Below are 20173 nucleotides of genomic sequence, written 5' to 3'. Positions count from 1 at the left end.
AATGAGTAACTTTATGCAGCCTAGATGATATTGCTTCCTGTTGAGTGACCTGATACTCTGGGGCCTTGAACTATCCCACAGACTCTGCACACCTCTAAGGGAACCACCTTCAGTTTTACCACCCACTATGGATCACAATTCAGATGAAGAGCTTGATGGCCAGAAGCTACAGAGATATGTCCTGACACCTGCTGGTGGCTGAGGGAGCCTTCACTTGCTACAGGGGGGAACTGTTGATGCTCTTGAGTTCAAAAGTTAAACAAGCACTCACTGTTTCATACTTTGGTGTCATTGCATGGATACAAAGTGAAACAGAGTAGGTGACTGCTCTTGAAGAATTCATCATCTCAGGACATGCCCTTTAGCAGGGAAAGAGAAAGACATATACACAGATAATTTAAATACATTGTGGTAGGTGTTACAATGTGTGTAAGATAATAAAAAATATATACTGGTCTCTCCCAAGTTCCTGGCACAAAGCTCCTAAAACCCTTGTAAATTCCTAAGTGATAAGGATACTAGGAATATCTTTTGTTCTATTGAGGCGACCCTGGGTGGGCTGGATGGCTCCTGGATGGGGCTGGCCACCAGAAAGAACAAGCCTTTTGAAGCTTGGAATTTTCAGCCTTGCCCCTCCCATTTCTGTAGAGAGGGGAGGGAGTTGGAGCTTCCAGGTCGGTGAACCAACCATGAATTTGGGAGGGTACACACCCCTTCTGTTTCCATGAGGACAGAGCTCCTGTGCTTAGGACTCTCTCAACTCTGGCTTGATGTATCTCTTCATCTGGTTATTCATCTGCATCCTTTATCATATCCTTTCATAAACTGGTAATGGTAAGTATTCCCAGGAGTGACCCACTCTAACAAAACTAATCAAACCAGAGGAGAGGAGTATGGGAACCTCTGATTTGCAGCCAAGTAGAACAGAAGTTGTGGGTGGGGCACCTGGATGGCTCAGTTGGTTGAGCACTCTTTTTTTTTTTTAATTTTTTTTAACATTTATTTATTTTTGATAGACAGAGAGAGACAGAGCACAAGTGGGGGAGGGGCAGAGAGAGAAGGAGACACAGAACCTGAAGCAGGCTCCAGGCTCCGAGCTGTCAGCACAGAGCCCAACGTGGGGCTTGAACTCACAAACCGTGAGATCATGACCTGAGCCGAAGTCGGATGCTTAACCGACTGAGCCACCCAGGTGCCCCAGTTGAGCACTCTTGATTTCATCTCAGGTCATGATCCTAGGGTCTTGGGATTGAGCCCCTCTTAGGGCTCCACACTGAGCATGGATCCTACTTAACATTCTCTCCTCTCCCTACCCCTTTTTCTCTCTCTCCCTCTGCCCTCTACCCCCCTCCTAAAATTAAATTTAAACAAAAAGTTAAAAAAAGAAGTTGTGGGTAACTTGGGTACTGGTGATGGGCATCTGAAGTGGACAGTCTTGTGGGACTGAGCCCTTAACCTGTGGGATCTGATGCTATCTCTGGGTAGACAGTGTCAGGCACCCAGCTGGTGTCTCAGAGAATTGCTTGGTGGGGGAAGACCACATAGCTGGTGACCAGAAGTGTCAGAAGTGAAGCATCGTGTGTGAGTAGTAAAGGAGACACACAGGAAGGAAAGACTTTTCTCCCCAGATGATGTGGTAAGCTCAGAGTGCACGGAGATTAGTTTACTGTATATCTCCACATGAGGAACTCTCTATAGCTCCCAGATTTACTGCTTTTCATTTTAACTAAAAGAGTAGAGTCTTTCTGCCTCCAATGCAAATTTTTAGGAAAGGGAAATGAGTTGGCCATCCCCTGATGGTCAAATGTCCTTCTCTGGTCCAATCACTATGACCAATGTTGGTCGCAAAATACATATACGACAGCCAGTCCCAAGGGATGGTGTGGGTAACAGCAGTTCTCAGAGATTTGGTGCTGGGACCCTGGTGGCAGGGTACTTGGCCCTTGTCTTTCTGTACCACTCAAACCTGAATCAATCCTACCATCTTCTTTGCAAAAGCAGCTAAGAGCTGCTGGAGGAAAAAAAGCCACACAAACATTTGTAGAAACTTCAAACGGAACCTCCAACTAGGAAAAGGTCCATGATGGTGGTTGGGTGGGGAGGGATGGTGCTAGCTGGGGTAGCATTGAAAAGGCTGATTCAATGGCTCCAAAGGGACATGATCTTGGTGAATTCAACAAGTTCAGAGTCAGGCTCCGAATTCTGCAAGCTTAGAAACATGAGCATAACATCTCTGAATTGAGGTTTGTAGGTACTGATTCACATTAACGAGGGTCACAAGCAACTGATACACAAATCCTAAATGAGAATTTATTAATTTACGAAGAATATTTAAGGGCATATCTTTCCCCAGCGCCTAGTACAACTGTTGCAGGATTTTTTACCACAATACCTGAGATTTGTTGTCTCACCACTTGCAAGAATGAAGAGGTGGACCGAAATGAGCAGCAGGCAAGTTTGTTACAATATACGATTAGAAGGAAAGAACAGTAGGAAAGCTCTCTTTACAGAGAGGGGTCATTGGAAAGTGAATGCCTGCGGACTATAGGAAAGGTTCCTGGATTTATAAGGTTCTGCTGCTACCCCCCCCCCCCATCCCCCCTGTTACTTCTCAGGTTCTATCCTTATTGGCTAGATAGCTTTAGGTGCTGGGTTGTCCATTCCTGATTAGCTGATTTCCATTGTAGGAGGGGTGGTCTATGGCCATATCGTTCCTTGTGGGTCATACATTTTATGGCCTACTACTTATTTTTAGTTAGGTCTTTAGTCAAATTCCTGAGGGAAACCTGAGGGGGGAGTAGATGGTGTCTGTTATATTCTTAAGGGGAACCTTAAGCCGGAGGGGGTTTGCTGTAGTCAGAAGCTCCCAGCATTGTTTCAAAGTACGTTTTTCCCACCCAGGGACCTCGGGTCCCGACATTTCCCTCTCTGCCTGTTTTATCCTATCTTTCTCTATTATACAATGAGAGTTATTCCCAAAATGCATTGAATAATCAGAAACTGGTAAACCTATTTCACCAGGGGCCAAGATAGAACTAATTTTTTTTTTTGTAATTAAAAAAAATGTTTAATTTAATTTTAATTTGATTTTGAGAGAGAGAGAGAGAGAGAGAGAGAGAGAGAAGGTGGGGAGGGGCACAGAGAGACGGAGACAGGATCCAAAGCAGGCTCTGCCGTGTCAACGCAGAGCCCGATGCAGGGCTGAACTCAGTGAGATCATGACCTGAGCCCAAGTCTGAAGCTCAACCTAATGAGCCACCCAGGAGCCCCAGAATGTGTTTGCCTGATGGAACCCAGGGGCCTTGTCACTAAATCTCTGCTGAGGGTCATCGAGTCACTGCACTCTGGTGTCCAGTACCAGATCTGGTTTCCGGCCACAGCACAACCAAAGACCACCCTGCTGAGGTCTTCCCCGTGGGGGCCGAGTAGGGAAGGAAACAGATGCAGACCTAGCGCAGGACGGTAGGACTCGGAGGAGGAACGGAGTTCAATGCCAGGGCCACAGAGAAAGAGCAGAGCCTGTCACAGGCTCCCTGGCTCAGTCCCAGGCAGGCGGAGGGGAGGACTCATTCATCCAGGGCCAGCCCAGGAGTGAGACTGCAGAGCTGGCTGGCCCGGCCCAGGCCGGGTGTCAAGGCGGGGAGGGGATTTCCTCAGCCTCCCTCCCCCTGGGCTGGGCGGCTGGGAACCTGTTGAGACGATTTTAGTTTGGGGGAGGGACCACGGAGCTCTTGGCAGGGCGGGAACTTCAGGGCAGGGGAGGCAGCCCCTTGGCCCAGGCGCCCTGGGACGCGGGGGTGCAGCCTGTCCCGGCTGGGACTGCCGTCGGCCTCCCGAGGTAAGCAGCGGGAGCTGGGACGGGTGGAGGGAGGCCCGCGGTGGGGAGGAGGCCGCGGGGCAGGAAGCGCCAGGGGGGTCAAAAAGGCCGGAGGCCGCGGGGCTCTTGCGGGAAGGAGCCGGCGTGGGGTACTCTCTTGGCAACCTCCTTCCGGGAGTATCCTTCAGGATGGCCGCTTGGGATCCTGCAACTTTCATTTTAAAAGTAACATGTTGAGGGGCGCCCAGCTGGCTCAGTCCCGGGAGCATGCGACTCTCGATCTCAGGTCGTGAGTTCGAGCCCCACCTTGGGTGTAGAGATTCCTTAAGTAAATAAATAAGCTTAAAATAAATAAATAAATAAAAGTAGCATGTTGAGTCAGGAGTGGGGGGGGGGGGGCCTGTGTCTGGCTTCTCCCCCAGGGACACGGTTGGCAGGGACCAGGTCACGCCACTCTCCTTCAAGGTTCTGGTCGATCACTGGCTTTCTCTCCCTTCTTCACGTTTCCCCCTGGAAGCAACCTCCCTCCCCACGTCTGTCCCCCAACTTTTTTCTCCCTCCAACCAAGCCAGTTGCTAGACCTCCTTCCCCACATTAGAGACCACAGCCATGGGAAACAGCCTCTCCAGCTTCTTCCTGCTAGGCGCCTCCCCAACGTTATTTGTTTCCTCCTTCCTGGTACCGGTATCTGAGGGATTTTGCTCATTCATTTGTTATTATTCATTTGTTTATTCATCACTGTTTGAGCATATACCTGGATTCTTGGGGGGGGGGGGCACACAATCTCTGGGAATAGGAAAACTGGTATGTATTTCACACGCGTTTAATAATTATAAGCTGGTGGGCAGCCTGGCAGAGTGGAAGATTATTTTGGGGTTGCTCAGACACTGGGATTCATATTCCAGCTCTCCTGTTCACTTCCTGAGCCCCGGCTTCCTCATCCCTAAAGTGGTGTTGTTATGACGGCAGGAGACAAAGCATATCAGGCACCCAGCTGGGTGCCCAGGACTAGTGGGGGCCTCAATAAACACCTGTGCTCTTTCCTTCTTTGGCTCCCTTCCTGCCCTGCTCCTCCCTACCGCCACCTCCCCTCTCTGTAGGGTTGTAAAGATCTGTGAGACAACCCCTGGCCTTGAAAGCACTTAGGCAGACTTGTAAACCTAGAATGGGTAGTGAAGGGGAAGGTGGAGATGGGAGAGGGAGGCTCAAAAGGGGTGGGGGTGGGACTGGGTAGGGAAGAACTGGACTAGGGCTGGGACTGCAGTGGAGGGAAAAGATGTTCCCAGCAGGCTCTCCTGCAGTTTCTGAATTTGCACTCACATTGAGCAAGTGATGGGAACTACCAATTCCTAAAACCAACTCTGCCTGGCCTCAGGCTAAGGGCTTTTAAATTAAAAAATAAATAAATAAACATTTTTAAAATGTTTATTTATTTTTGAGAGGGAGAGAGAGAGAGTGAGTAGGGGAGGGGCAGAGAGAGATGGAGACAGAATCTGAAGCAGGCTCCAGGCTCTGTGCTGACAGACCAATGCCGCTTGAACCCAGGGACTGTGAGATCATGACCTGGGCTGAGATCTGATGCTCAGTACACACTGAGCCACCCAGACGCCCCTAAGGGCTTTTAAATGCATTATCTCATTGAATCATAACCCTGTTATGATATTATTATTATCCCCATTTTACAGATGAAGAAATGAAGATACTAACAGGCTAAGGGATTGTCTAAGGTCACATGGCTAGTAACTAATGGATCCAGAATTCAAGACTAGGTCAGACTCTAGACTCCATGCTCTTTGTTCAACTCCTTGTCTTTCAAGTCCCTCTGTATGGGAAAGAACAAAAGGACATGATCATTCTCCCAAATTCCTAGACACCAGTTTCTTAATTCCTGGACATCTCCTGCTCTGGGCTGCTTCGTCCCAGCGGGGAGGAGCACACCTCTTCCTGATTCATGAATTCATTCACTTATTCATCCATCATTCATTCAGTCAAGTGTTCTGTTGGTCCCAAGAGGGCAGGGACCATGTCTGTTTGTTCACAGTTGTGTAACCAGCACTTTGTATATCCCTAATACAGAAGTGTTTGGGGTTGCCTGGGTGGCTCAGTCGGTTAAGCCTCCTACTTCAGTTCAGGTCATGATCTGACAGCGCAGAGCTTGCTTGGGATCTCTCTCTCTCTCTCTCTCTCTCTCTCTCTCAAAATAAATAAATAAACTTTTTAAAAAATTAAAAAAAAAAGAAATATTGCATGAGTCCTTTGTGGCTAAATTGCTCCAAGAAACATTTTTTTGATACATTCTGTGGGCTCCCTGATAGGGATTCAAAGATGAATAAAACTGAAGTCTTATCCTCAAGGCACTCACAGCCTTGTGGAGGAGATGGTGATAACACAAAGAATACACGGTACCCTAGACAGGAGCAGAGCCTGGAGAGGGAACTATGAGGGGCATTTAATTCTACCGTGTTGGCTTTGTTCTCTACTGTATCCAGGGCCTAGCCAATGGCAGGCTCATGGTCGATGTTCAGTAAGGCTTTGCAGAGGAGGTGTTTAGGACAGGGTCTTGAAGGGGTTGTTAGAACTTCACCAGGTGAACAAATTGGGGAGGGAAGATTCTGGCAGAGAGAGATGCTCATGAAAAGGCTTAGTGCAGGGTGGGAGCTGGGATCACTAGGGACTCAGTATGGCTGAAGTGGAGAGTATATATGGAAGAATGGCAAGAAATGAGGATGGATAAATAGGCAGGGCTCAGGTCATGAGCCTTGTCAAGGACACTAGATTTTATCCCAAGGGTATTGGGTAACTATTGAAGGGATTTAGCAAAAGGAGGACACGATCTGATTTGTATTTCAGAAGTGTGGCTGATGCATGGGGGTCACGGAAATGGCACCAAGATCTCTAGGCCTAACAGAGTTCCTACCTGTCTGAGCAAATGAACCTTTCTTTTTAGGATCTGGGTTAGGACTTCCTTTTTTGGGCTTCATAATGGTTCATGAAGGGCCTCCTAACTTGCCTTGTGTCCTGATCTACTGGTGCTTTGTCCTCAGCTGTTTGCTGGGTTACAGCCAATCCATTCTTTTTTTTTTTTTTTAAAGTTTATTTATTTATTTTGAGAGAGAGACAGGGCGGGGGGGGGGGGGAGAAAGAGAGAGAATGAATGGGGGAGGGGCAGCGAGAGAGGGACAGAGAGAGAATCCCAAGCAGGCTCTGCACTGTCAGCGCAGAGCCTGATGCGAGGCTCGAACATATGAACCGTGAGATCATGACCTGAGCCAAATTCAAGAGATGCTTAACTAACTGAGCCACCCAGGTGCCCCTGATCTATTCTTTCTAATAAAAGTATTGAAATATACAAATGATTTACATTTGCATAATTGGGAGCAAATTTTGGGGTATACTGCTTGCTAATTTGTGCTTTCTTACGTAAAGGAGAGAGAAGGAGTTGTAGGCGGGACACCAGGAATTATATTAGGCTTTGAATATGCCCTGGAGTTTGTGTTAAATATGGAACTGGGGGTACGTGGGCATGGATAGCTTTCAGAGAATCAGTGTCCAGACCTTCAGATTCTATAGGTATTTCCTAACAGCAATCTGCTTGACTAGATTCTTTTAAGTTATCCTTGTGAACTCTCTTCCTTCCTTCCTTCCTTCCTTCCTTCCTTCCTTCCTTCCTTCCCTGCTTCTTCCCTTCCTTCCCTTCCTTTCCCTTCCCTTCCCTTCCCTTCCCTTCCCTTCCCTTCCCTTCCCTTCCCTTCCTTTCCCTTCTGGCTTCCCTTCCTTTCCCTTCCCTTCCCTTCCCTTCCAGCTTCATGTCCAATGTGGGGCTTAGACTCAAGACCCTGATATTGAGAGCCACATGCTTTACCAACTGAGCCAGCCAGGAGACCCTAACTCTGCTTTTGTTGTTTCCTTTCTCTAGCTTTACTAGATTTGTCCTGAATCATTCTATGGTGCATTGTTTGGGGATTTAAAAACCAGGATAATTGGAGAATGCTTTGTTCCTGAGAGATTAGGTAAGATAAACTGAAGGGGTGGTGCCTTACTACAGACTCTTAGAATTTACTTTTCATTTGTTTTATTATTATTTTTTAAGTAAGCTCTACACCACCTTGGGGCTTGAACTCACAATCCCTGAGATTGAGAGCTGTGTGCTTTACTGACTGAGCCAGCCAGGGACCCCAGCAACCACAGATTTAATAAGTCACCCAAGGTCACAGAGCTATTAAGTGGCAGAATCAGGACTTGAACTCCAGAACCTCCCCTCTAGAATTCGTGCTTTTAACCATTATGCTACTCTACTTTAAATGTATGTGCCTTAGCTCTTTTTCTATTGTATCGTAGAGTTAATTGGGACCTGAGTTAATTGTCATGGGGATATAGATAAACTCATTTGTAGAAATTTTAAAAATGAAGGTGGATTTTCTTACAGATAGAGAATTATTCTGGTTTGGCAGATTGGTTTGACAGTAAGGCCTGACTTTAACAACTGGATTGCATGGCAGACATTTTTCATAAATTGAATCAGCTAAATCTATAGCTTCAAGGTTTAGATGCGTGTTTCTAATAAGACTATGCCAGAAAATTCTCTCTTCTGGTATTTTTAAAAGATTTTATTTTTAAGTAATCTCCACACCCAACGTGGGGCTCGAACTCACAACCCCAAGGTCAAGAGTTAACTTGCTCTACCAACTGAGCCAGCCAGGCACTCCCCAGAAAATTCTATCTTGGAAACTATTTTAACTTGTGAAACATAATTTTAGTCATTATCATAAAAATGTGTGAAAGGGTCATAGCTTTTTCAAAATCTGATGGGGGGGGGGCACCTGGGTGGCTCAGTCAGTTGAACCTCTCCCTTCGGCTCAAGTCACATCTCATGGTTTGTGAGCCTGAGCCCCCGCATCAGGCTCTCTGCTGTCTGCCCAGAGCCTGCTTCAGATCCTCTGTTTCCCTCTCTCCCTGCCCCTCCCCTGCTCATGCATACTCACTCATTCTCTCTCTCTCTCTCTCAAAACTAAATAAACATAAAAAAAAAATCTAATGGGGATTCGTGAGCAAAACAATGTGAAGACTTCTGGCATATGGTATATATTACACATCACTGGCCATGTGCATCATGGTGGTGATGAGGTTTGTGGTCAGGACTCAGGAGCTGAAGTGGCTTGTCCGCAGGTAAGCAGAGGCAGAAGTGAAGCAAGATCAGGGTTTTCTGATTGCTGTGATTTCTGTTACTCCATACTACCTTCCTTCTCCATTTCTCGATGGCTTATTTAGCAAACTTTTACTGAGCACCTACAGTTGGAGTCAAAAATACACATTCTCTATTTTTTCTGCAGTTCATATTCGAGTAGAAAAGACAGACAATGAATAAACACACCAGGTATTTTTAGATGGTGACAAGTGCTGGGAGCAAATAAGCTGAGGAATCTGAAAGAATATCTGGGGTGAGCAGAGGGGTGGGTCAAGGAAGACTTCCTAGGGCGGTGCTCTTTGTTATGAAGGAGGTAGCCTTGTGTATATACATTAGGGTGTGTGGGAGGGGTGAAGGGGTGAGGGAGAAAGGTTTAGGTCAAGGGAATGGCAAGTGCAAAGACCCTGAGGCAGGAGAAAGCTTGGGGTGTTCCTGGGATAGAAAGAAGAACTTGTGGAAAACATTATGGAATTTCCTAAAAAAAAGTTAAAAATTGAAATGGCATGTGATCCAGAAATTCTTATTCTGGGTATTTACCTGAAGAAAATGAAAACACTAATTCATTTTTTTTTTAATGTTTATTTTTTTTATCTTGAAAGAGAGAGGAGCAGAGAGAGAGAGAGAGAAAGAGAGAGAGAGGGAGAGAGAGAATCCCAAGCAGGCTGCAAGCTGTTGGGGTAGAGCCTGACACGGGGCTTGAACTCATGAACCATGAGATCATGACCTGAGGCGAAATCAAGAGTCGGATGCTTAAGAGAAGCGACTGAACCACCCAGGCACCCTGAAAACACTCATTCAAAAAGATGCCTGCACCCCTATGTTTATTGTAACATTATTTACAATAGCCATGATAGGGAAGTAACCTCAGGGTCCACCAGTAGATGAATGGGTAAAGGAGATGTGATATATAAAATGGAATGCTATTCAGCCATAAAAAAGAATGAAATCTTGCCATTCGTAACAACGTGGATGGACCTAGAGGGTATTATGCTAAGTGAAATAAATCAGACAGAAAGACAACTACTTTACTTATTTGTGGAATCTAAAAAACAAAGCAAATGGATAAACAGAGAATAAACTGGTGGTTGCCAAAAGCAGGTGGAGGTGGGATAGGTGAAATAAGTGGAGGGGATAAAGGGGTACAAATTTCCACTTATAAAATAAGTCATGGGGATGAAAAGTACAGCATAGGAATATAGTCAATAGTACTACAGTAATGTTATATGGTGACAGGTGGTAACTACACCTATTGTGGTGAGCATTTTGTAATGTATATAATTGTTGAATCATTATTTTATATGCCTGAAACTAATAATACTTCAATAAAAATAATATTTCATTTAAAAAAAATTTTTTTTAATGTTTATTTATTGTTGACAGAGACAGAGACAGAATGCGAGGGGGTTAGGGGCAAAGAGAGAGGGAGACACAGAAGCAGAAGCAGAAGCAGGCTCCAGGCTCTGAGCTGTCAGCACAGAGCCTGAACGCGGGGCTCGAACTCACGAGCTGTGAGATCATGACCTGAGCCGAAGTCGGACGCTCAACCGACTGAGCCACCCAGGCGCCCCAAAAATAATATTTCAATAAAAATACATATATATAAAAGGGAAACAGTGTATAAAAGAAAAAATAGAGTTTGGGGGAGTGTGGTAAAATTCTACAAAGAAGGCAGAAGTTAGGTTGTGCAGGACCTTACCAGCCTTGATAAGGATCTTGTATTTATCTGGAAGACAGTGGGAAACCATTGAGAGGTGTTTTCTTAATGTTTATCTATTTTGAGAGAGTGAGAGTATGAGAGTGTGAGGGGGGGAGGGGCAGAGAGAGAGGGAGAGAAAATCCCAAGCAGGCTCTGCGCTGCAGCCCAACATGGGGCTTGATCCCACGAACTGCGAGATCAAGCCCTGAGCCGCAATTAAGAGTTGGTCGCTCAACCATCTGAGCCACCCAAGTGCTCCCCTTTAAGAGGTTTTAAGGAGAGAGTTGCTATATTCTGCTAGACTCTGATTTATAGTTGTGTTTGTTTTGGAGGGCGGGGGCAGGAGTGGAAACTGAGATGGAGACTATTTCAGGTAAGACATCAGCAGTCTACTCTCTGGAGGGATACCAAGATGGACAATGCTAATGGGAAGGCGGAATGGTATGGGACGCCATTCTGTCTTCTAGTTCTGGTGACGTATGTTGGTAACTATTGCTGTGTTAACAAATCACCCCAAAATGTGGTGGCTTAAAACAACAATCATTTTATTTTGTCATGATTTTGTGGGTCTGGAATTTGGGCGGGGTCCAGCTGAGCCGTTCTTCTGCCCTGTATAGTATTGGCTGGCGTCACTGACTTGGCTATATTCAGTTGGTGGATGAGCTGGGCTATAAGGTCTAAGAAGGCTTCACTCACTCATAGGTGTGGCACCTTGGTGCTCTTCTACATGGTCTCTCTCTCCATATGAGTAGCTTGGACTTCCTCATTACATGGTGGCTTCAAGGTAGTCAGCCTTATTATTATTAGTTTTTACTTTTTTTAAAAAAAAATGTTTACTCATTTTTGAGAGAGAGAGAGAGAGAGAGCGTAGGCTGGGGAGGAGCAGAGAGAGAAGGAGATAGCGGATCCGAAGCAGGCTCTGTGTTGACAGCAGAGAGCCCGCTGGTGCGGGGCTCAGACTCACGAACTGAGAGATCATGGCCTGAGCGGAAGTTGGATGTTTAATTGACAGGGCCACCCCACGTGCTCCTTTATCTTCTGTTATTATTATTTATTTGTATTTTAAAAGTAAGCTCTATGCCCAACATGGGGCTTAACCTCAGGACCCCGAGGTCAAGAGCTGCATGCTTTACAGCCAAATGCCCCAGTAGCCAACTTTCTTATATGGAATCAGGTTTCCAAGAGGAACAAGAGTGGGGGCTGCAGGCTTAAAGCTTGGCCTTGGGAGGTGCTACTTCTACCACGTATTATTGGTCAAAGCCTGTCACAGGGCTAGCCCAGATTCAAGGACGGGAGAAACAAATCCCTCTCTCTCTCTATATATATATATCTGTGTATCACACTAGGTTTCTGTGAACAGATTAACTGTAATCACCCTGCTGGTGCTGACTCACTTTATAAATCTAAATCACAGTATACCGTGTTGGAACAATGTGTAGAATTTTATTCCTTGCTGGGTAGGGAGGGCCTGGAAACAGGAGGTATTTTGTTTTGTTTTGTTTTGTTTTGTTTTTTCCTTTGTGTTTCCAGAGCCCAACATACAGAAGGCATTCAGGGAATGCTTGTCCAGTGAATGCATACATCATGTAAGAATTCATTGGTCATTAAACCACCATTCATTGGTCTTATGTACCACGGTGTACATAAGAATCCCCTGGGGAGCTGTCAAAAAGGCATGCCGATTCCTGGGCAAGACCCCAGCCTGGACCCTCTGAATCCAAATCTCTAGGGTATGAGCTTTCAGTCTGGGTTGCACATTAAAATATACAGTATCCAGGCCCTCGCTCCAGAGGCTCTGATGCCATTGTTCTGGGGTGAGCCCAAACATCAATATTTTTTTATAATCCTCTCAGATAATTCTGATGTGTGGCCAAGGTTAAGAACCACTGCCATAGGATTAGAACCAGCCACTTTCACCTGACCTCCCTGGATGATTCTGATGTAGGTGGTCTATGACAGGTGACTGTCCTCAGTTTGCCCAGCACTGTCCTGATTTTAGTGTCCCAAGTTCTACATCCCAAGAAATCCCTAGTCCTGTGCACACTAGCACAGTTGGTCATTATCAAAAGACCACTGTTCAAGAAACATTGCCAATGAGGTACTAAAAGACCTTTTGAAAAGTACCTACAAATATCTAATGAAAGCAATGATTCTGCCTCCTTACTTAAGGCACTAATGTAGTAGTATCATAATGCTATCAAACAGAGTCCTCTCCTTGAATTAAGGAAGAGGTGGCTCAGGGTCAGTGTCTCTCTTGAGCCCTGCACTCTGGTATGCTAGGTCTGTTAACGTAGCTAAATAGGGTGTCCATCTCTGGGAATTCTTCCATATTCCTTAGTGTACACGAGGCAGCTTTGAAAGCCTGACCACAATCAACAAGGATGATGTGTTGAGGACAGTATGAGGTACAGGATGAGGTTCTTGTGTCTCTACACCAGTGTGTATTATTGTTCTATTACTTATATTACAATAAGGTACAAATATATATGTCATATCTTAGATAGCTCTGGGGAAAGTAGTATAGTATAGTGGAGAGCTCAGGATCGCCTCAGAAAAATGGCCTTATGTCCCAGCTTTCGTGTGACTGGGTAGGTATATGATCACAGTTGCCTCTCTTGCTTTCATTGCTCATCTGTAAAATGGGAATAATAATGATGTCATCTTCACAGGGCAGCTAGGAGGATCCACTGAAATGGTAGAAGTAAAAGTGGTTCTGTAGACTAGGAAGGGGGAGATATTACAATTGCTGTTAATGGGAGAGACACAAAAAGACATTTTCCTATTGAGAGGCCTTGCCCGTGACAAAGGCCCCGGTTCCCCACCCCGAATCATAGCCACGGTTGTGTGGGATTCCAAGGGAGAAGCTTTTAACACACAGTGGGTGTGCAGAGACCTCAGGAGGCAGAGTGTCTCTGCCTTAGTTACCCTCAAAGTTGAGTGCAAGTTTGCTTTGCTTTAGGAATAAGAAAAACTTCTGGAAAAGGGGGTTTGTGAAAGCATTTTTTGTTTTTAAATCTTTTGCTTATTTGTTCCAAGTGTATCCTCAGAGATGTAGCAAAAAGAAAACAACCACAGCCACAAACCCATAATATTGAAAGGCTGGTTCTTAATTTCTGTAGCTAAAAAAGCGCTCTTTCAGGCTAAACCGCAGAGATTGCTGCAGGCCCCTGGAACTGGGCATAATGATGGTTTGCAGTGTGATGAAGGAGGCTGTTAATCTCTGTGGCCCAGAAGCCCAATCTGTGGCCTCTCCAATTACCCAGGTTGCCTAGCAACGCCACCAAAAGCCTCCCCGCCAGGTCCGGCTGGGCAAAAACTGGGTACACCCAGCACAGCCTGCCGCCCAGCCTCCTGGGCTCCCAGGCCACATCAAGGCAGGACTCAGCCTTGGCAAGGGCCAGCCTGGTACCAATGAATGGGTGGGGCCAGCTGTTTAAAGAAACAATTCAGATATTTAAAACCTACTCATTTGAATGCAACTAGCAAAACAGCACAAACTAATGATCGAAAGTCTCTTTCTGCCAAAGAGGAGTTGTCCTAAGGCGGGTGGCTGTGCCTGTGCTCTCCTGGGTGAGATGAAGAAGGGAAGGTGAGCCTGACTTAGTCCTCTGGGTTTTCAGAGAGGCAAATCCCTTTCCTTTCCTGGGTGCCTGTTTCCATCTTGACTCCCTGTGGCCGCAGTGGGAATGGTGGGGATTCCCAGCCCCATCCTCTGGGCTGATGGCCTGCCACTTGGAAACCCCCAGGCTCTGGTGTGGGTCTGTTTGGGGAGCTGGGGGAAGAAGAGGGATATTAGGGTAGAGGGAAAGATGGGATGAACATAATCAACATAAAGATGTATGCTTCTTTAACACTTGGTGCACAGAAATCACAGGGCCGAGGAGCACACAGGGTCTGTGGGTCAGACACCCTGGGTTCCTCTCCCAGCTCTCCCCTCACTGGCTGTGTTACCTTGATCAAGTTACTTTGGAGCCTGAGTTTCCTTATCTATAAAATGGGGGTGTTATTATCCTGTTTTATTAAAAACAATTTTTTTTTGTTATTATCCTATTTTATAAGGTCGTGAAAAATAATGAAGAGAATGCTCATTGAGTGCTTAGCATAGAATCTGGCAGGCAGTAAAGTGCCCACTCTTATGGCAACTCTTATTTCATTTGCTTCTTACAATAATTCTGTGAGATACTAAGGAGAGAAAGGGGGTCTGTTTGACAGCTGAGGACACTGAGGCACAGAGAAATGAAGGACTATGCTGGGAGCAGAACTCGGATCTTCACAGTGCCGAGCAAAAAGTCAGCTGACAAGTCCTTTTGTAGCCATGAGGGTGTGGTGGCTCTATGGGTCTCCTCTGACAGGTCAGCGATGGGAATGATAATAGGATGGAATGTAGAGGAAAAGGGTAGTGGGAGGCGCTTTTCAACAAAAAGTGATGTAAGAGTTTTGGTTAATGTGGTCTGGATAGATTCCCCTCTCCTTCCTTCCAGTATCCGTTTTTTGTTTGTTTGTTTGTTTTCAATGTTTATTTATTTTTGAGAGAGAGCAAGCAGGGGAGGGACAGAGAGAGAGAGGGAGACACAGGATCTGAAGCAGGCTCTGTGCTGTCAGTGCAGAGCCTGATGCAGAGCTTGAACTCAGGTGAGATCATGACCTGAGCTGAAGTCGGGCGCTTAACTGACTGAGCTGCCCAGGCTCCCCTCCTTCCAGTATTCTTTCAAATAAACCTTTTATTTTGGAATAATTTTAGATTTACAGAAAAGTTGCAGAGAGTTTGTTTACCCTTTACACAGGTGTAAGTATTTTCCAAACACCTCCTGTGTGCCAGGAACTCTCTGTTGGATGATCACAGAGTTTGTCAGAGGACTGGACCCTGGAGTCCTTACTTTGTGGTCTCCAAGGTGCTGCTGTCTCTACATCACTTGTCAGAGATCTGCTAAATCTATCCAATTAGTGTTTTCAGGAGTGGGGCCCAGGAAGCTATATGGAAACTGATGTTGAAAAACAAATGCTCAAGGAGATTCTAAGGCATAGCCAGTTTAGAGAACTACTGGTCTGGGGGGGCAGATTGTCCAATTCACTGTGCACGTGAGAGAGAGCCATGGTTCAGAGTATGGAAGGGACAGGCTCCAGCTCACACAGCCAGGAAGTGGCAGAGTCTAGACCAAAAAACAGGTCTCCTGGTTCTGTGCTCTCCTTGCACTGTGTCTCCCTCACACAGAACAAGAAATGAGTTTAACTTATAACAGGAAGACCGCAGGTAGAAGAGTTTCTTGGCTATTCAGGTGTAATTAGGTTCTTGGTTGCAAGGGCAGAGAGTGATTCAGGTTGATTACACCAGTAAACAAATTTTATTGAAAGCACATTGGGTGGGAAAATAAAAACTATTTCTCGACTCCTATTCACACTTCTGACACCAAATATGTGGGTTTTTCACACCAAGCAATTCTGCCACTAACTTCCCCACTGGCTAAGGGCTCAGTTTCATATGACTGCTCCCCACTTCAAACCCCAGTTGCAAGTCTGGACTTCCAGTACTTTTGATCAACTGGCTATAATTTGGGGTTTCTGTGATCCCTCCCCCCCTGCCCCACTTCCTTGGGCTTAATAATTTGCTAGAACAGCTCACAGAACTTAGGAGAGGGCTTTACTTATTAGTACTGGCTTATCATAAAGGATACAAGTCAAGAGCAACCAAATGAAAGAGATGCATAGAGCAGGGTATACAGGAAAGGATGTAGAACTTCCATGCCCTCTCTGGGTGTTTTGCTCTCCCAGCGCCTCACTGTGGTTACCAACCTGGAAGCTCTATGAACCTTTTGCTTAGAGTTTTTATGGAGGTTCCATTACATAGGCATGATTGGTTATTGACTGTTGGTGATGAAGCGCCATCTCTAGCCCTTCTTCCATTCCCAGAGGTGGGCCTGCAAGTTCCAACCCTCTAACCTCTAATCCCGTGGTCATTTCCTTAGGCAACCAGCCCTATCCTCCAAGAGTCACTTCATTAGCATAAACTCAGGTGTGGTTGAAAGGGGCTTATTATGAATAATAGAAGATGCTCCTCCCACCCCTGTCACTCAGGAAATTCCAGAGGTTTTAGGAGCTCTGTGCCAGGAACTGGGTGGGAAAATATTTGTTTCTTAGTATTTCACAGTATCAAAGGTAGGTTACAAAATCACTGGAAGGCTGCAGAAACAAGGTTTGAGAAGTAAGCCGAGACAAAGGGAGACCTAAGAGTTGTCCTAAGGCGGGTAGCTGTGCCTGTGCTCTCCTGCATGAGATGAAGAAGGGAAGGTGGGCCTGACTTAGTCCTCTGGGTTTTCAGAGATGCAAATCCCTTTCCTTTTCTGGGTGCCTATTTCCATCTTGACTCCCTGTGGCAGAGAACTACACCAAAATCATCACAGAGCCAGGTAGGTGAAAATGGCCCTATTGCTTCTGCAGCTCCATGTTCATTGCTGCAGCCTGTATCCAAGATACAGCTGGCCTTGGATGCTGGATGTCAAACTGACCCAATGGCGAGGCTGGACAGTGGACACTGTTGCCCCTGCTTTATCGTCACCACTGGAAAGAACTCAACCAGTCTTGAAGCTCCAGCCTCAAAAATCCTAAGCAAATGCAGCTAATGGGTCAAGCCCAAGTTACATACCTGAGCCCCAGGTGCCTAGGGACCTGGAACAGTTAGGATTGGGAATTTTTACCTTCCGTAGTGGGAAGTGGTCCCTGCTGCCCAGCGGGATTCATGAGATTGGGAATTCTCCAAGAACCCTGACAAATGACCATTATATAAGCATTATCAAAAGAATGTACTGGGAGTCCTTGACATGTGCAGATTCAACACTTAACAGTTTTCGTATTTCATTAGCTACCCTCAAAGGCCCGTTGTGAATGAATGTGAACTGAATGATTTTGCTAGTCATTTAGTTAGTGAGCCAGGCCCATCATTCCACTTTGACATCTCACATGACTTCACTCTTCTCTACTAGTTACAGCCTTTATGTAACCTGCATGTAGTGACTAAAGTCTTTGTTTCTTGTTGGAGTAGAAAAGACTCCTAAAAATAAATCACTTGGTAGTGCCAGATTTAGAAATGAGAAGAAAGTGAAGAGGTTTGAGAAAGTGACTTTTATTTTTTATGTTTTGCCACAGGTAGAAGTCTTGGGTACATTGGCATGGAATGTCAGGTTCAGCGGTGTCTAGGATCCCTGACACCAAGAGATGTATGATGTGCGTCACATAGGTACAAGGAAAAGTGCTTTGGCAAGTTGTTTTAATGAGTGCTTCAGCCAGTGAAGAAACTGGTCTTCAAGAGAGAGGTTAAAGTTTACATAAAGACGAAAGAGGCACAATTAATGAACCAAGGTTCTATTTTCTTTTCTTCTTTGGGACCTTGGGTGCAGAGTGTTGAATATAGTTAATTGATATTTCTCACATAACAAACTTTATAAATAACCTTACACCTGCAATTGTAGAATTATTTAGGGTCTGAAATGCAATCGCTTAAAATTTTCTGGCCATAATTTTTAACATAATTTTGGGAGATACTATATGGTTTACTAAGGCTCTTGAAAGGTCTTTAAAAAAATTTTTTTTAATGTTTATTCATTTTTTGAGAGACAGAGACAGAGTGTGAACGGGAGAGGGGCAGAGAGGGAGGGAGACACAGAATCCGAAGCAGGCTCCAAGCTTTGAGCTGTCAGCACAGAGCCTGATGTGGGGCTCGAACTCATGAACGGCAAGATCATGACCTGAGCCAAAGTCAGACACCTAACCCACTGAGCCACCCAGGTACCCCAGCTCTTGAAAGGTCTTTGGAAAAATCTCTTGCCATTGTCAAGGGTCTCCTGTGTAAATCTCCTTAGGGAAATCTCTCTCTACATTAAAAAAATTTTTTTTCATGTTTATTTATTTTTGAGAGAAAAGAGAGACAGAGCGTGAGTGGGGGAGGGGCAGAGAGCTGGAGACACAGAATCTGAAGCAGGCTCCAGGCTCTGAGCTGTCAGCACAGAGCCTGATGTGAGGCTCAAACTCACAAACCTCTAGATCATGCTAGATCATGACCTGAGCCAAAGTTGGACGCTTCATCCACTCAACCACCCAGGCGCCCTCTACTTTTTTTTTTTTTAAGGCAGAAGAGTGTTCTGGGTAAATGAGCATTGCCCCACCCTTTCCAATCCTTGGCCAACACAGTGGCTCCATGATTCATATCATGAGCAATGCTTATTCCACACAAAGACAGGATGTAAGGAAGTTCTTTCCAGTTTTCCTCTAATTTCTTTTTTAAGTTTGTTTGTTTGTTTGTTTGTTTGTTTATTTATTTATTTATTTATTTATTTTGAGAGAATGAGAGAGAGGCGGGGGAGGGGAGGGGCAGGGCAGAGAGGGAGGGAGAGAGAGAGAGAATCCCAAGTAGGCTCTGCACTGACAGTGTGAAGTCCGATGCAGGGCTCAAACTCAAACTGTGAGATCATGACCTGAGCGGAAACCAAGAGTCAGACGCTTAGCCGGTTGAGCCTCCCCACTTTTCCTTTTCTTGAGAATCCTTGCTCGGATACCTGGCTGGCTCAGTTGGTAGACATTTGACTCTTGATCTCAGGATTGTGAGTTTGAGGGCCACATGGGGCATGGAGCCAACTTTAAAAAAAGGAATACTTGGCAACCATGAAGAGAAAGTCTTTGATGCACAGGGGGAATATCTTCATTTTAACTTGAAGAACATGAGTCTTTTCTACTCCTCCAACATTCTTTTTAACAGTCCACCTTCGTTGTTCCATACTGGTAGGATGAGGACTTTTCACAGCAGCGCCACCTGATTTTGATCTGGGTGGGAGGGTGGGGCGGAGAAGGAGAGAGAGAGAGAGATTTCCACAGAGTTGACAGCCACCTGCTAAAGATAAAAGGAAGGAGGTGAGGCACAACATCAAGCCAACATTAAAGAAAGCTCAAGAAACCTGGATGATTTTTGCTTAGTAAGAAACACAATCAGTGCAGTAAATAATGCCTCTCAATATATCACACTGTGATGAGAGTGACAAAGTGAATAATTTGATAGCTGCAGATCCATTTATATCTCTTTAAGACTATGATGTGTTGTATTCATTGCTGACTTGTTTTGAGACTCCTGCCTTATTTAATTGGGCCTCCAAAAATTCCGGTAATCTAAAGTATGCTTCCAGAGACCCTACCCCAACTTTGACCTGCAGAGCCCATGGAATATCCAGGCCATGCCCATGCAGGGACAAAATTAACGCCATAACCTTAGATTAGCCTAGGGAGGAAAACATTGGACCCGGGAGCAAATGTGCTGGTGAGCAGATTTCAGCACAGTGTAAGGAAGAATTAACTACCTAAGGATTGGAATGGGCAGGAAATGCAACACCCCAACTGAGGTACATTCTAGTTCTTTGTGATTTTTCACTGCTGTAAATAGTTCTGCACTGAACATCTTTGAAATATAGCTTTGTATACTTGCTCAGATACATTT

General features: G+C 45.4%; 1 protein-coding gene across 4 annotated transcripts in view; it reads left to right on the top strand.

Moving 5' to 3' along the window:
• Positions 1–3564: 3564 nt before the first annotated feature.
• The window catches only part of RHBDL2 (rhomboid like 2), a 52173-nt gene continuing 35564 nt past the window's right edge, over positions 3565–20173 (top strand). For 2 of the 4 annotated variants that reach the window (XM_015070331.3, XM_053211790.1), the window contains exons 1-2: positions 3565–3838; positions 7734–7827. The gene's annotated coding sequence lies outside the window, so the exon portion shown is untranslated. Of the gene's footprint in view, positions 3839–7733; positions 7828–14095; positions 14288–20173 lie in introns of those variants that run through there. The other 2 variants (XM_015070332.3, XM_027059604.2) reach the window with 2 other exon arrangements.

The sequence above is a fragment of the Acinonyx jubatus genome, chromosome C1 (genome assembly GCF_027475565.1).
Source record: "Acinonyx jubatus isolate Ajub_Pintada_27869175 chromosome C1, VMU_Ajub_asm_v1.0, whole genome shotgun sequence".
NCBI lineage: Eukaryota > Metazoa > Chordata > Mammalia > Carnivora > Felidae > Acinonyx > Acinonyx jubatus.
Note: the sequence above shows the minus strand (reverse complement) of the source record. Positions and strands in the feature narration are given on the sequence as shown.